A 15,427-nucleotide genomic window follows, 5' to 3' on the forward strand; every position below is an offset into this window, starting at 1 on the left:
GAAATTATGCCGGAGATTGCATGATTGAATTTTGCAAGACCAATGACATCTTCACTGCAAATACCTTTTTTCACGAACATAAATGGTGACTATACACATGGGCCTCATCAGAGAGAATACACAGGAATCAAACTGACTACGTCTGTGGAAAGAGACGATGGAAAAGCTCAGTATCATCAGTCAGAAGAAGGCCAGGGGCCAACTGTAGATCGGACCATCAATTACTCATATGTGAGTTCAAGTTGAAACTGAAGAAAATAGAACAAGTCCATGAGAACCAAAATACAACCTTGAGTATATCCTACCTGAATTTAGAGACCATCTCAAGAATAGATTTGACACATTGAATACTAATGACAGAAGACCAGATGAGCTGTGGAATGATATCAAGGACTTCGTACATGAAAAAAGCAAGAGGTCATTAAAAAGACAGGAAAGAAAGAAAAGAGCTAAGAGGATGTCAGAAGAGACTCTGAAACTTGCTCTTGAACGTCTACTACCTAAAGTGAAAGTAAGAAATTATGAAATAAAAGAGCTGAACAGAAGATTTCAAAGGGTGGCACGAGAAGACAAAGTAAAGTATTATGATGATATGTGCAAACACCTGGAGATAGAAAACTAAAAGGGAAGAACACGCTCAGCATTTCTCAAGATGAAAGAACTGAATAAAAAATTCAAGCTTCAAGTTGGAATACTGAAGGATTCTAAGGGAAAAATATTGAACGATGAAGGAAGCATCAAAAGACGATGGAAGGACTACACAGAGTCACTATACCAAAAAGAATTGGTCAATGTTCAACCATTTCAGGAGGTAACATATGATTAGGAACCGATGGTACTGAAGGAAGAAGTCCAAGCTGCACTGAAAGCATGGGTGAAAAACAAGGCTCCAGGAATTGATGCAATACCAATTGAGATGTTTCAACAAACGGATGCAGCACTGTAAGTGCTCACTTATCTATGCCAAGACATTTGGAAGACAGCTACCTGGCTAACCGACTGGAAGAGATCCATATTTATGCCTATTCCCAAGAAAGGTGATCCCACCAAATGAGGAAATTATCGAACAATGTCATTAACATCACATGCAAGCAAAATTTTGCTGAAGATCATTCAAAAGCAGCTGCAATGGTATATCGTCAGGGAAATGCCAGAAATTCAAACCGAATATAGAAGAGGACCTGGAACAAGGGATATCATTGCTGATATCAGATGGATCCTGGCTGAAAGCAGAAAATACCAGAAAGATGTTTACCTGGGTTTTATTGAGTATGCAAAGGTATTCAACTGTGTGGATCATAACAAATTATGGATAACATTGGGAAAAATGGGAATTCCAGAACACTTAATTGTGCTCATGAGGAATCTGTACATGGATCAAGAAGCAGTTGTCCAAACAAAACAAGGGGACATTGCATGCTTTAAAGTCAGGAAAAGTGTATTTCAGGGTTGTATCCTGTCATCATACCTATTCAATCTGTATACTGAGCAAATAATCCAAGAATCAGGACTATATGAAGAAGAACGGGGCTTCAGGATTGGAGGAAAACTCATTAACAACCTGCATTATGCAGATGACACAACCTCGTTTGCTGAAAGTGAAGAGGACTTGAAGCACTTACTGATGAAGATCAAAGACCACAGCCTTCACTTTGGATTACACTTCAACATAAAGAAAACAAAAATCCTCACAACTAGACCAATAAGCAATGATTAACAGAGAAAGATTGAGGTTGTCAAGGATTTCATTTTACTTGGATCCACAGTCAACACCCATGGAAGCAGCAGTCAAAAAATCAAAAGACGCATTGCATTGGGCAAATCTGATGCAAAAGACCTCTTTAAAGTGTTGAAAAGCAAAGATGTCACCTTGAGGACTAAGGTGCGCCTGACCCAAGCCATGGTGTTTTCAATCGTCTCATATGCATGTGAAAGCTGGACGATGAATAAGGAAGACCAAAGAAGAATTGATGCCTTTGAATTGTGGGGTTGGTGAAGATTATTGAATATACCATGGACTGTCAAAAGAAGGAACAAATCTGTCTTGGAAGAAGTACATCCTGAATGCTCCTTAGAAGCAAGGATGGCGAGACTATGTCTCACATACTTAGAACATGTTATCAAGAAGGATCATCCCTGATAAAAGACATCATGCTTAGTAAATTAGAGGCTTAGTAAAAAAGAGGAAGACCTTCAATGAGATGGATTGACACAATGGCTGCAACAATGGGCTCAGACATAGCAACAACTGTGAGGATGGCACAGGACCAGGCAGTGTTTCGTTCTGTTGTGCACAGGGTCTCTCTGAGTCCGAACTGACTCAAGGGCACCTAGCAAAATAAGAATACCTACCTTACAGGTTTGACAATATAATTAATATGTGTCAACTCTCAGGAATATCACTAATACAGTGGTTGACTACTGCAAGTTTAATAATCTCTTTTCTGAAAACGTTTGGTGCCAGACATGTTTCACTCTTTCAGATTTTAGAAAGACAATTAATACATATATCATATATTCTATAACATCTCTAGAGGAGTCTGAGGCAGCCTCCCATAATCAATCACATTAATATTTCTGCAACAAATATTATAGATATTTATATTAAATAAGAAAACTAAAACCTTTAAAGAACCATGCATCAGTTCACACAGTTTGTTTTACTGCTGCTGTTTGGTTTGATCACCAAAAGAGTCATGAAAATAACAACAACAACTAGGTATTCTGTTGTTTGGATATTGCTGATTCAGAACTTGTTACTGTTACTCCTGCTGACTGTCCTACTCAGGCTCCATGTATTCCCATATGTTTTGGCATTCCGTCTGGCACATTATTCCTTTCTCATTTTTCTTATTTCCTTCTTCATTCTTCCATGCTGCTTTGTTGAATTCTGTGGTTTTATATTGATCACATTCAAATTTCCCTATTTCCAGTTCAGACCTGTCCCCTCTGCCCTAGGCATATACATTAAACTTTATACATTATCTCTTTAATTAGGTGCCTTATATCCAGCTCAAATTCAACTTGTGGAAATCCAAACACAGCTGCCCCTCAAAAACCCACCACCTTCTCTAATTTGTATTATACTGAATGACACTACCGTAAACCCAGTTTCCTAAGCCAGATTAACTTAAAAACCATCCAAAATAAAATACTTTTTCCTTTCCTTCCACAATAAATCTGTCTATTCAATTTTCTTATATGTCCCGTCTCCTTCATCTTCAGTCTCCCTTCTTAGTATACTAACTTACCTTCTCTTACCTGGATTGTTGCAACAATGTCCTTAAAGTTTACTTCAACCCCTTGTCTTGCCCTCTTCCGCACCAGACTGATCTTTATAACTAACAAAAACATGATGTCAATTTTTTACACGTTTCTTCAGTGGTTACCTGTTGTTTAAGTTAATCAGTGTCAGATCTTGCATTGATCTCTTAAATAAACTTTATAAAGAATAATGCATATATTATCACAAATTTTTAAATTTCTTCCAACTATGTTCTATCAGTGTGAGACCTATGCTCTGAGTATCTTTCACATATTTTTGGCAACAGCAGAAAAGAAATCATTGCCAATGTACAAGTTGTGGGAAAGCTCTGGACTATAGTTTGGTTCCTAACCAAAAGGTTGGCAGTTTGAATCCACCAGCTGCTCCTTGGAAACCCTATGGGGCAGTTCTACTCTGTCCTACAGGGTCACTATGAGTTGGAATTGACTCATTGGCAACAGGTGTGTATAACTATGAGGGCAGTTTTCACAGGGTAGCTAGAGGATCACCTGTGTCCATGTTACTTGTTAAAATCACATTCCTAGTACTAGCCTAGACCTGCCATATCAAGATCTTTTTGATGTATCATGAAATTGTCAAGGTTAACACACTCCGTGATGATGTTTATGTTCACTATAGTTTGAAAACCACAGCCTTAGGCCAAGGATGAGTGTAGAGGGTGAGGTAAGAGACAGATTACAGAAATAGAAATCTGTGATATTGAACCTCAGTAACACTTCTCTGCTCTACATGTACATTCTGAAGGCCAATAGCACATGTAAAAATTGTCTATGAAACTTTTGTAACTATTATATATGAATGTGCATACGTGGATTGTGGCCAAAAAGTTTGAAAGCTATTCCTCTAGAAATAAATAAATAAACCTTAAAATATAATTTTAATAAGTATAGATGGATTTTTTTTTTTTTTTTACATGCCTCTAAAAAGGTGAACAAAGGAAAATTCAGATGGGCTGGTACATAGTCGTATCTCTTTTGTACTACCAAGTCAGGACCTGGCGGAAGTGTGCTAATCCTTGGCAAATAGTGAATCGTGAAGTTATGGACCAGGGTCGTATTGCAGATGAATGAGAGCCCTTAGAGTACAATTCCCCATCTGCTAAGTCTGCAGGCTCTAGCAAATAAATATTTTAATGTGAGATAGAGCAGTAGGGTGACCAACTCATCCTTGTTTGTTTGGAACTTTATTCATTTTAGTACTGAAATTCTTGTGTCCTGGCAAATTTCTCAGTCCTGGGCAAATCGGGGCAGTTGGTCACCCTATGGGTAATGCATTAAATTTTCTAGGGCACATATCTTTTACTCAAGCAAACTTTTACTTGGAATTCCAGCATAAATCAGTTTCATGTGAAGCTACTCTGGTTTGAATGAGGATGGGTGCCAAACCTTGCCTAATTAGCCCAACCTCATCATTTTTAACTCTTGCCCCAAGGCTTATTAGGCCCTGTGCCTCTGGAATAATGCATGAATTTGCATCATAGTCTTCCCACCTTGCTTTCCTTATTGGTTGGGTTTCTGTCAGTGTGATAATTTGTATGATCCTCAATTCTCTCACTTGGAAAATGGACATATTTATATGAGCACAACCATAGATATTTAAATTTATCCTAGTTGAGGCCAATTTGGTTTACAGACCTCTTTTACAACAGTAGAGTCCCTGGGAGGTGCAAATGGTTAAGGTGCTTGGCTGCTAACCAAAAGGTTGGAGGTTCAAGTCTACCCAGATGTATTTCACAAACAAGACCTAGCAATCTACTTCCTAGAAACCACAACTGAAAACCCTATGGAGCACACAGTTCTACTCTGACATGCAAGGGGTTGCCATGAGTCACAACCAACTCCAAGGCAACTGGTGGTGGTGGTGGTTTACAACATAGAACATGAAATTACTTTAGTTTTTAATTTTGTTTTTGTTTTTTCCCCTCTAAGGAAAGGGATTACAAAGGGCAATCACACCTCCTGAGTTGCCTGCTTTGCACAGAAAAATTTACGCAGTAGTATTTAAAGGCTGAAATTTAAGCAGTAAGTGCAATGGAAATACAAATGTCAAAAAGCCTGTTTTTTTTTTTTACATTTTTAAACTGTGTTTTAGGTGAAAGTTTACATAGCAAGTTAAGTTTCTGTTAAACGATTTTTATACAGCTTGTTCCATGACATTATTTACATTTTTCACAATGTGTCAACATTCTCATTATTTCCATTCTTTTTGTACTGTTTCCATTAATCTAGCTTCCCTGCCTTTCCTTAGCTTCTTCTCATCTTTGTTTTTAGGGTAAATGCTGACCATTTTGTCTCTTATGGTTGATTAAGGGATCACAACATTCATGGGTGTTAGTATTTATTTTATAAGCCAATCTCTTATTTTGATGGAAAGTGACCACTGTGAGTGCTTCAGTTCCAAGTTCAAAGGGTATTTTAGGGCAATAGTCTTGGGGGTTCCTCTAGTCTCTATCGGTTGAGTGAGTCTGGCCTTTTTGAAGAATTTGAGTTTTGTTCTACATTTTTCTCGCATTTTAACCGAGACCTTCTGTTGTGTCCCTAGTCAGAATGGTCGGTAGTGATACCCAGACACCACCTAGGTCTGCTCCCAGGCTAGAAAAGGCTGCGGTTTTCATGGACCATTAGTCCTGCAAACTAATTTTTTCCTTGAGTCCCAGTTTCCATCACTCTCCTTTGCTCCAGACAGTAGGAGACCCGTAGATGGCTACGCAAACTTTTAACACTCCAGATGCTATTCACCAACCTAGGATGTAGAACATTATCCTTATGAGCTATGTTATGCCAATTCACCTAGTTGTCCCCTGAGACTATGGTCCTCAGACTTCAACCCAGTAACTCCGTCCTACGAAATGTTGGATATGTCTAGGAAGTTTATGTAACACTGTATGTGCTCTGTTATACATATGAATATATATGTAGCTCACATAAACATGTATGTACATATGCCTGCAGAAACTCCTGTATGAGGATAAGTCAAAAAGTATTGCTACAAAATCATAGAAACCTTTATTATTAAAAAAAAAATAAAATGTGAAGCTATTGTTTCTTGACATATCCTCCATCTAGGTCTACATATTTCTAAAGACAGTGTTTCCATCCCTCTAACCCTTCCCCAAAGAATTCTGAGCTGTTTAATTTACACCACTTTAAAACAGCAGTTTTGGTATCCTCAAGGGATTCAGATTGTGTTCCGTTTAAATGTTCTTTGAGTTTTGGGAACAAAAAGAAGTCTGAAGGGGCAAGATCAGGGATGTAGGGTGAATGGGGTAAGGTTTCCCAACACAATTCTTGGAGGACAGCCCTTGCTACCCTTGAAGAATGAGCAGGTACATTGCTGTGATGGAAAAGAATTCCTCAGGGCAACTTTCCTGGCCTTTTTCTCACCAATGCAATTTTAAATTTTCTTAAAACTTCATAATAAGCCCCCGTGATCATCCTGTGTCCTTTGAGAAAGTCAACCAAGCTTATCCATTTGGAATCCCAGAAAACAGTCTCCATAACCTTCTGAGCGGTCTTCCCTCTTTTGGCTCATCTTTGAGGTCTTCCTAGCTTTGCTTAAAATGCTTGACCTATCTAAAAACTGTTGTTTTATGTGAGGCAGATTTTCTATAAACCTGTGGTAAACTTCAATGATTTGGGAAGATGTTCACTTGAGTTTGGTTAAAAAATTGATATTAGCCCAGATCTCTAAATTTTTTTCCCCCCTATGGCACAAAAAGTATGCTTTTTTTTTGAAGGCACCCTAACAAGACTAAGACAAGTATATTGCTGAGAGAACTTGTCTGCAGCCATCTGCTGATCGCAGAGCTGATCGCAGAGACATGTTTAAAAATGTTTTGTTTGGAATAAACCCATGCATGTGTGAACTGGAACCCTAGTAGAAATACTTTTTGACTTACCCCTTGTACCTGTATGCTCATATGCTCACATGTGTGTCCCTATACCCATATGTGTATACATGTCTACCTATGTAACCACACATATATTTTATTGGTTGTTATTACTGTTGTTGCAAAATTGTTTGTTATAGCTTTTACCGAAATTGTCCCTTATTCATACATGCTTCTTAGTGTCTTCATGTACCTCGGACAAGTTGTGCAGACGTCACTCATATTGGGTATTGCTTTTCCCATCACCAAAAATAATAAGTGTTTACTATCTAGAAAGTGATTCTCCCTTCATCCCCCTACCATGCCTGTTAGCCATCAAAGAACGTTGCTTTCTGTGTATATACCTGTTCTGGATTTTTTATAAAAGTAATGCCATACAATATTTGTCCTTTTGTGATTGACTTATTTCACTCAGCGTAATATCCTCCAGATTCATCGATGTTATAAGATGTTTCATGGACTCCTCATTGTTCTTTATAGTTGCATAATATTCCATTGTATGTATGTACCCTAATTTGTTTATCCATTCATCCATTGATGGGCACTTAGGTTGTTTCCATCGTTTTGCTATTGTGAATAATGCTGCAATGAGCATAAGTGTGCATATGTCTATTCATGTCACTGTTCTTATTTCTCTAGGATATATCCCAGGAGTGGAATTGCTGGATCATAACATTTCTATTTCTAGCTTTTGAGAAAGTATCATATTGTTTTCCAGAGTGGTTGTACCATTTTACATTCCAGTAATGTAGAAGAGTTCCAATTCCCCCACAACCTCATCAGCATTTGTTGTTTTCTGGTTTTGTTTCCTTTTTTTGATCATTGTCATTTTTTAAGGGTGAGGTGGTATCTCATTGTAGTTTTGATTTGCATCTCTCTAATAGTTAATGGGAGCCCTGGTGGCATAGCGGTTAAAATCTCTGCTGTTAACCAAAATGTTGGCAGTTCAAATTCACCAGCCACTCCTTGGAAACCCTATGGAGCAGTTCTACTTTGTCTTATTGGGTCGCTATGAGTCGAAACCTACTCGATGGCACCTAACAACAAGAACAACGATGGTTAATGATCATGTGCATGTATTCATGTGGAGCCTGTATTTTAAAGTATGGATTTTGAGAATCAACAATAGAAAGATTAGGGCTCTTTACAGTTATTATACATTTAAGGGAATTAAAAGTTACTGACAAAGCAAACTTTTGGTCAAATAATATACTGATGAAGAAAGTCTTCTATTACCCGTAAATTCTAGCATTTATGGTTTTGGTGTCCATCACTCATTGGAGTTTTATTGCCCCTTCCAAACCAAAATACAGATATTCTAGATTGGTACCACAAAATTATCCATTAAAATATCATTGGAAGTAAAGATTTAGAAATATGGTTAACTGTAACAAAAATTCCAGAGGGATTCTTAGTGATTACCCACTCTTATTTTTTTCATAGATTTTTTTTCTTACTCTAAATATTGTATACACGTCCATATCAAACTTACGTTCCAGCCAAATTCTTTTTACAAACATAAGTTTATTTTAAGGTTAATATGAATTAAATTAACCACCCCAGAAATCTATAATCCAAAAGTGTGGCTCTTTTTGTCTCTTGAATGTGGAGTGTGGAAATGATGAGGAAAATATTCACCACGGAATTAACGACAATTTTACTCACCTGTGGCATCTGGCTGAAGCCCAGAAAATTTAGGCCTACTTTTAAAATGGGAATTGATTTCTGGAAAGAAACCAACTCCATCCACAATAAAATCCAATGTTTTGTGGATGAATTCAATTAGTGTCCTTAACTGAATACACGGAAAAAAGATGAACTTGTGGTTGTGAATATGGTTCCACAATCTTTTAGAACTTTATCCATTGCTGTCAAACTGTTTAATAATCTTCCCAATTACATAAATTGTCAGCTGCAGGAACATGGTTAAAGTTGACTAAAACTGTTCCTTGGGATATAGTTTTGATTCAAATTAATTTTCTCACGGTTCTTCGGCCTTTGTGGCACTCACTGCAATTCATGGATGCCTATGTGATTCTGGGAAGATGACAGCAAAAACAGACCATTATTCTGACCCTCCCTCACAAATACAACAGAAATACAACAGAAAAACTGTGCTTAGCTTTGAGGGACTCTGAAAAGCAGCAGAGGAAAGCAGCGGGGAACTGCAGAGAGGCAAGAATCAATGAATCAACAAGTTGTGTATGGTAAGAAAATTGTTTCTCCTAACATCACTGCCCTTCCCACCAGCCATGTAGAACATTGGCTGATGTGAACTGGGGAAGTGGCCCCCCAAAAAACAGCCTGCTTCCCTAACCATCACACCCCCTGCCTGTACAAAAAGACAGGACCCCAAGCTTCTGCTCTAAATTCAACAAGACAGACCTCCCCAGGGATCCATATGGAGTGTATCAGCACCTCTCCTATCCAGACACTGTCAGTTGCAAGCTTACTATGAATTGCTACAGAAGGCCCCTACAGTGGAGTCTGCTACCATAGTCAGGACTTTACCTGCCCTCCTGTGCATCCCATAGCTCAGGCCTATGAAACCAACAGGATAGATCTCCTGGAGAGTCAGTTTGAGTGTGTCTGCTCCTCCTTCTGTTCAGTGCTGAGGACTGCTGACTAAGGCTTCTGTGTGCTAGAAAGCAGGCATTTTGAGTGGAAGCTATACCCACAGCCAAAATATTACAGGGGGAGCTCTGATAGCAAGAAGGCAGACCACCCTGGGCATCCGTTTGGAGCATGACAACTCCTCCCCCTCCCAGACACTGTCACCTGCAAGCTTGCTTGAGTTGCTACAGAAGGCCCCTGCAGTGGAGTCTGCTCCCATAGTCAGCACTTAACATGTCTCCCTGCACGCCCCATATCTCAGGCCTTTGAAACTAACAGGACAAACCTCCTTGTGGGTCAGTTTGGCTTAGTCTGCCCCTGCTTCCTATTGATGCTGAGGACTGCTGACTGAGGCTGCAGTGTGCTAGCAAGCAGGCATCTTAAGTGGAAGCTGCACTCACAACCAATAATCTACCAGAAGCGGGGGAGAGGGCTCTGATAGCAACAAGGCAGATCTCCATAGGGATCTGACTGGAGCATGACAGCCTCTCCCTGACCTGGTAACTGTTGGCTGCCAGGCTGTTGCAATCTGCTGCAGAAGCCTCCTGCAGTACAGTCTACTCCTATAGTTAGAATTCTACTTGCCTCCCTGTGCATCCCATAGCTCAGGCCTCTGAAACCAATCGAATAAACCTCCTTGAGGGTCAGTTCAGGTTTTTCTGCTCCCCTTTCTGGTCAATGCTGAGGTCTACTGACTAAGACTACTGTGTGCTAGGAAGCAAGCATCTTGAGTGGAGGTTATACCCACAGCCAACATACTCCAGGGGGGTGGGGGGCTCTGATGGTAACAAGGCAGATCTCCCTGTGTGTACTCAAGGAGTGTGACAACCCCTTCCTACCCAATAACTGTCAGCTACTGGACTGATATGAACTCCTACAGAAAGTTCCCTACAGTGGAGCCAAGAGAAGTGTCACCTAAGTGGAGACTGTTCCCCCAACCACCATAGGGTAACTGGGGCTCACCAACAACACAGATTTCTCAGAGGTCCTTTTGGGGAGTGTCAGCTCCTCCTCATCCTGAAACTGAAGAATGTCTGCCTGTATTTCCCCTGAATGCCAACTCAGATATAAGCAGCCCCCATAGAGCAGGGAAGGAAGTCTTGGGCAAAGCCTGAAGGCAACACCCAGTCCCAAAGGTGGCTCACTGGGTGTGGGTTTTCTGAATGAAAACATGGTTGTAGAAACAGAAAAGGGAAGGTAGTAATAACCAGAGAGAGAAGCCTGAACCCCCTGGTGGAAAGATTGATTAGTGCACAATATCTCGCCTGAGTGGCAGTGCCCACTGGTGGACAGATTAACCACAGCATGTTCTCTGGTGTGTTTGGGAGACATTGAAAGTTGAAAGCTGAGATCTGGAACTTTTGAATCATAATTAAACCAGGGAGTGAGAAGGAGCTATCACAGAGAGGGAGAAGAAATGGTAAACAAGGCTGAAGGTTTTTCCCACCTAAGAGTTTTTTTGTAGGAGGAAGTGTAGGTAAAAATACCAATACTAAGGAGAACTGAGAAATTTAACACCCTTGAAGATTCCAATGACACAAAAAAAATAACAAGACACACAAAGAAAAGAGAAACAATGACCCATCCAAACAAACATGATGAAGGGAGTGAAAGTGCATCTAGGGAAGACTGAATAATGAAAATATATTTATATCTATATCTATATATAATACAACATTAAACATAATTAAAGACCTAAGGTAAAACATAGACAAAGAGCTAAAAGAAATAAGAAAAACAATGTAAGAACAAAATGAGGATCTAAAAAAAGAGATATCGCAACTTAGAGGAACAATAACAGAAATGAGAAACACAATAGAAGGACTTACCATCAGATTTATCGAGTCAGAAGAATCACTGAATTAGAGGATAAGATAGTTAAAACTACATGGATGCCTATGTGTCATCACTCAGTTTTATTCTCAGTCTTGTGTCTAAAATGAATTTCTGTAGCTCTCCCGTATTCCACCAGGATTCTGGACAAAGAACAGTTAGTCTGTGTCAATTTTCTGATAGCCTCCTGGGTTGCTTTTCTCCCTGTTTTCTTTCTGCTAATAGTTGTTTGGACAGTGAGCTGTGTAATAATGAGATATCCTAGACAACCTGACTTGCTGGTGAGTCCCTGGTGGACGTGATGTTTTATAATTTTTTGGGTCTTCAGTGATGGACTTCAAAAAGCAATCTCAAAAAAAGCAAAACGTAATTAAGAATTATCTACCTGTCCCTCTGAATGTGCCAGTGTCATCTTTAAAAAATCACATCTGGGTTTAGGAAGAAAGGCAGCATGTCATTTCCTTGAAAAAGAATAAGGACCTGTACAGGAGTGAGTAAATTATCATGGTAGTAGGGATGTACTAAGGGGAATATAATAGTGTTAGTGGAGAAAGCAAACGTGTGATGAATGAGAGGTTTATATAGTGAATCACATTGGCTTTTGACACTGACCAAAATTCATTCTTCAAATAGTTCAAGTTTTACCTATCAGTTACCTCTTTCTTTTCATCTCATAGGCCTCCCTCACTCCACTTCTGCAACCTCTCTGGTCTCTCCAGTACACATGCATCCATAAACAGGAGGTTTACAGGATAACTTGATATCACATAACAGCAGATAGACAGGTGAAAATAAAAGACTCAGAAAAAGAATATCATCAAAAATCCCCAAATCGCTTTCTTGATATTTAGTAGAAGAATATTTTACGTATAATTTTACAGCTTGTTTTTTATAATTGTTTCTAACAGTATCCCAGAGAACACTGCATTTTTTTTAAAGTTAAAAAAAAAAAAAGCATCATACAGTTTATTCTGTGGTACCTTATTTCATCTATACATTGCCATTTCTGTGTTTATTTCACCCTGTGAGGTGCTGGCTTCTCATTCACAGGACCTTCAAAGTTTCACCTTCAGAACCACTAGTCCAAGACAAATTGGCACCGCAGGGAAGGAGAGTTGCTTTTTGTGACTCAAGAGGAAAAATATACACTATTTCTCTCTAATCTACTGAAGCACATTTGACTTGATTCCCATGTCGATTTTCATTTTGACAAGATAGATGGTGAAGGAAGCACAATTGTACAGATTTGCACATTTATTCCCATTTTCAAGGCATGAATGGAGAAATCCGTCCTGGTTGATGGCTCAAAATGCCCTGTCACTCTGTTCTTAAGTATGAAAGTGTTCAGAAATCAGGACGCTGTAATACGCCATTGCAATATCCTATTAACTTACTAGGCTGAACAGTACTTTGAGGTGTCAAGGGCAAAGAAGTCTAACTCAACTGCCATTGATTTGTTACACTCACCAATGAAGCAAGGCACACTATTGTTGGGAGGTTAATTTTAAACACTACCTTCAAGCTCAGGAGGAGATGAGCTCTTAATGGTAGGAGGGACAAATTTTCTGGTGTTCATTGCTCCTTTCTTTACACGTTGCCACCAAGGCAGGCACTGATAGGCATGTTGCTGTTAGAACTGAGTGTGAAGTTGGAACTGGAAGAGACTTTTGCCTTTATGAGCTACATATCTTACATCTTGATGTCTTAGATGATGTTATTTTCAGGGAAACATTGACAACCAGAGAGAAGGATGTGGGATTATGTTAATTGTGTGTGTGCGTGTTTTTTTTTTTTTTTTTTAACAAATCTTTCCTTTATTCAGGCTAAGGAAAACGAAACGGTTTTTAAAAGCCTGTAGCATATGATTTGGAGCCCTGGTGGCACAGTGGTTAAGAGCTCAGCTTCTAACCAAAAGGTTGGCAGTTTGATGCCACCAGCCACTCCTTGGAAACCCTATATGGCAGTTCTACTCTGTCCCATAGGGTTACTATGAGTTGGAATTGACTTGACGGCAACAGGGTAGCATATGATTTGATGCCTTTGAAAACAACAACAACAAAAATAACGACAAAAACATCAGATTATGGTTTTCTATTTGGGAATAAAGGTCCTGTTGCTTTTTTTTCCTGCATTCAAAATCTACATTTCTTGGTTGATTGATATTGTATAATAGTGGATTTCGTTCTCTACAATGCCTAACTTATTGTTTAAGGGTAAAGTTTTAGAACAGTGTTCAAGTGTCATAGTTTTGGCATCACATGACTTACCTAGCCCTCTTATTTAATAACCACAGATGGCTGTGTAAATATTACTAACCATCCTGCTGTTATATACCTTTGGAGAACGTGGAAGTAGAAGGAAAAGTTGACTGAATGTGTGCAAATCTATGATAATTCCAAAAATCACTTCAAAATTATCAACCTCAAATTGAAATTAATTCAACTAATTTTATTTGCACTTCCATTATGTATAAAAGACTCTTGTAAAATTCTGGGGGAAAGCAAACAATTAATAAAACATAGTGTCTGCCATCATAGAGTTGACTATTTTGTGGGGCACTAAACCAAGTACACACACACATAAACACAAGCAATAAGACAAATCCATTCAAACAGGTACACACAATATCATGAGGCTATGGAAAAGCAGAAAATCACATAATGAAGCAAGTGTAACTACAGTATTGATTATGAGCAGATAGAAATAATTTATATAATTAATAAAACATTTTATTTTAGAATAAATTTAAATGTACAGAAAAGTTACAAAGATAGTACAGAGAATACTTATATCCCTTCACCCAGCTTCCCCTAATGTCAACATCTTACATAACAATGGTACATTCGTAAAAACTAAGAAATTAACCTTGATACATGATCGTTAACTAAAATACAGACCTTACTTGAATTTCCTTGGTTTTCTACTAACATCTTTTTTTCTGTTTCAGGATCCAATATATAATATATAAATGCAACATCATATTAGGATACAAATAATTTTAGTTCATAATTTCCATCTTCAGTTGTAATCCTTGATAGAGGTTGTGTGATAATACAAAATTGGGTTCTGGAGTCAGAAATGCCTACTGTCAAGTTCTTGCTTTGCCAGTTACCTTCTTACTATAACACTTAGGATGTAACTTAAACCTTCTAGGCCTCAGTGAGCTCATTTGTCAAGTAGGAATGATAATAGTAGTAATTCTGGGTTGTTGTTCTAAGTAAGGAAATACATTTATATTTAAAGTGCTTAGGTGGTGCCTGGCCCTAGCATTTAATGATTGCTAGCAAATATTATATGTGATTATATCAATTCACTTAAAAAATAAAAATGTGAAAGTGAAATGATGCCAGAGGTTTTAAAATGTCTTATATGGTGCAAAAAATGGCAGTGCATTCTAAAGGTCAAATTAACATTGCACATAATAAAAGCTGGAGTCCAACATAAAGAAAGAGAAAGATTTGGAGGGACTCTGTTTAGAGTGCAAACTTGGTGATGTAGTGGTTAAGAGCTTGGCTGCTAACCAATAGGTGAGCAGTTCAAATCTACCAGCTGCTCCTTGGAAACCCTGCGGGGCAGCTCTACTCTGTCCTATAGGGTCTCTATGAGTCAGAATCGACTTGATGGCAATGAGTTTGATTTCCTGTTTTCTGTTTAGAGTTGGATATAACAAATGAATAGGATCTGAATAGACAGTGAAAATGGGTAAGGCATTTTAGGCACACATTTAAAAGAGAACAAATCAAAATGAATAAGTGGCAGAAGATGAATTTAGTTGTAACGGTAGATCTGTGAAGGTGACTAGTTAA

The sequence above is a fragment of the Trichechus manatus genome, unplaced genomic scaffold, assembly GCF_000243295.1.
Source record: "Trichechus manatus latirostris isolate Lorelei unplaced genomic scaffold, TriManLat1.0 scaffold00033, whole genome shotgun sequence".
Taxonomy (NCBI): Eukaryota; Metazoa; Chordata; class Mammalia; order Sirenia; family Trichechidae; genus Trichechus; species Trichechus manatus.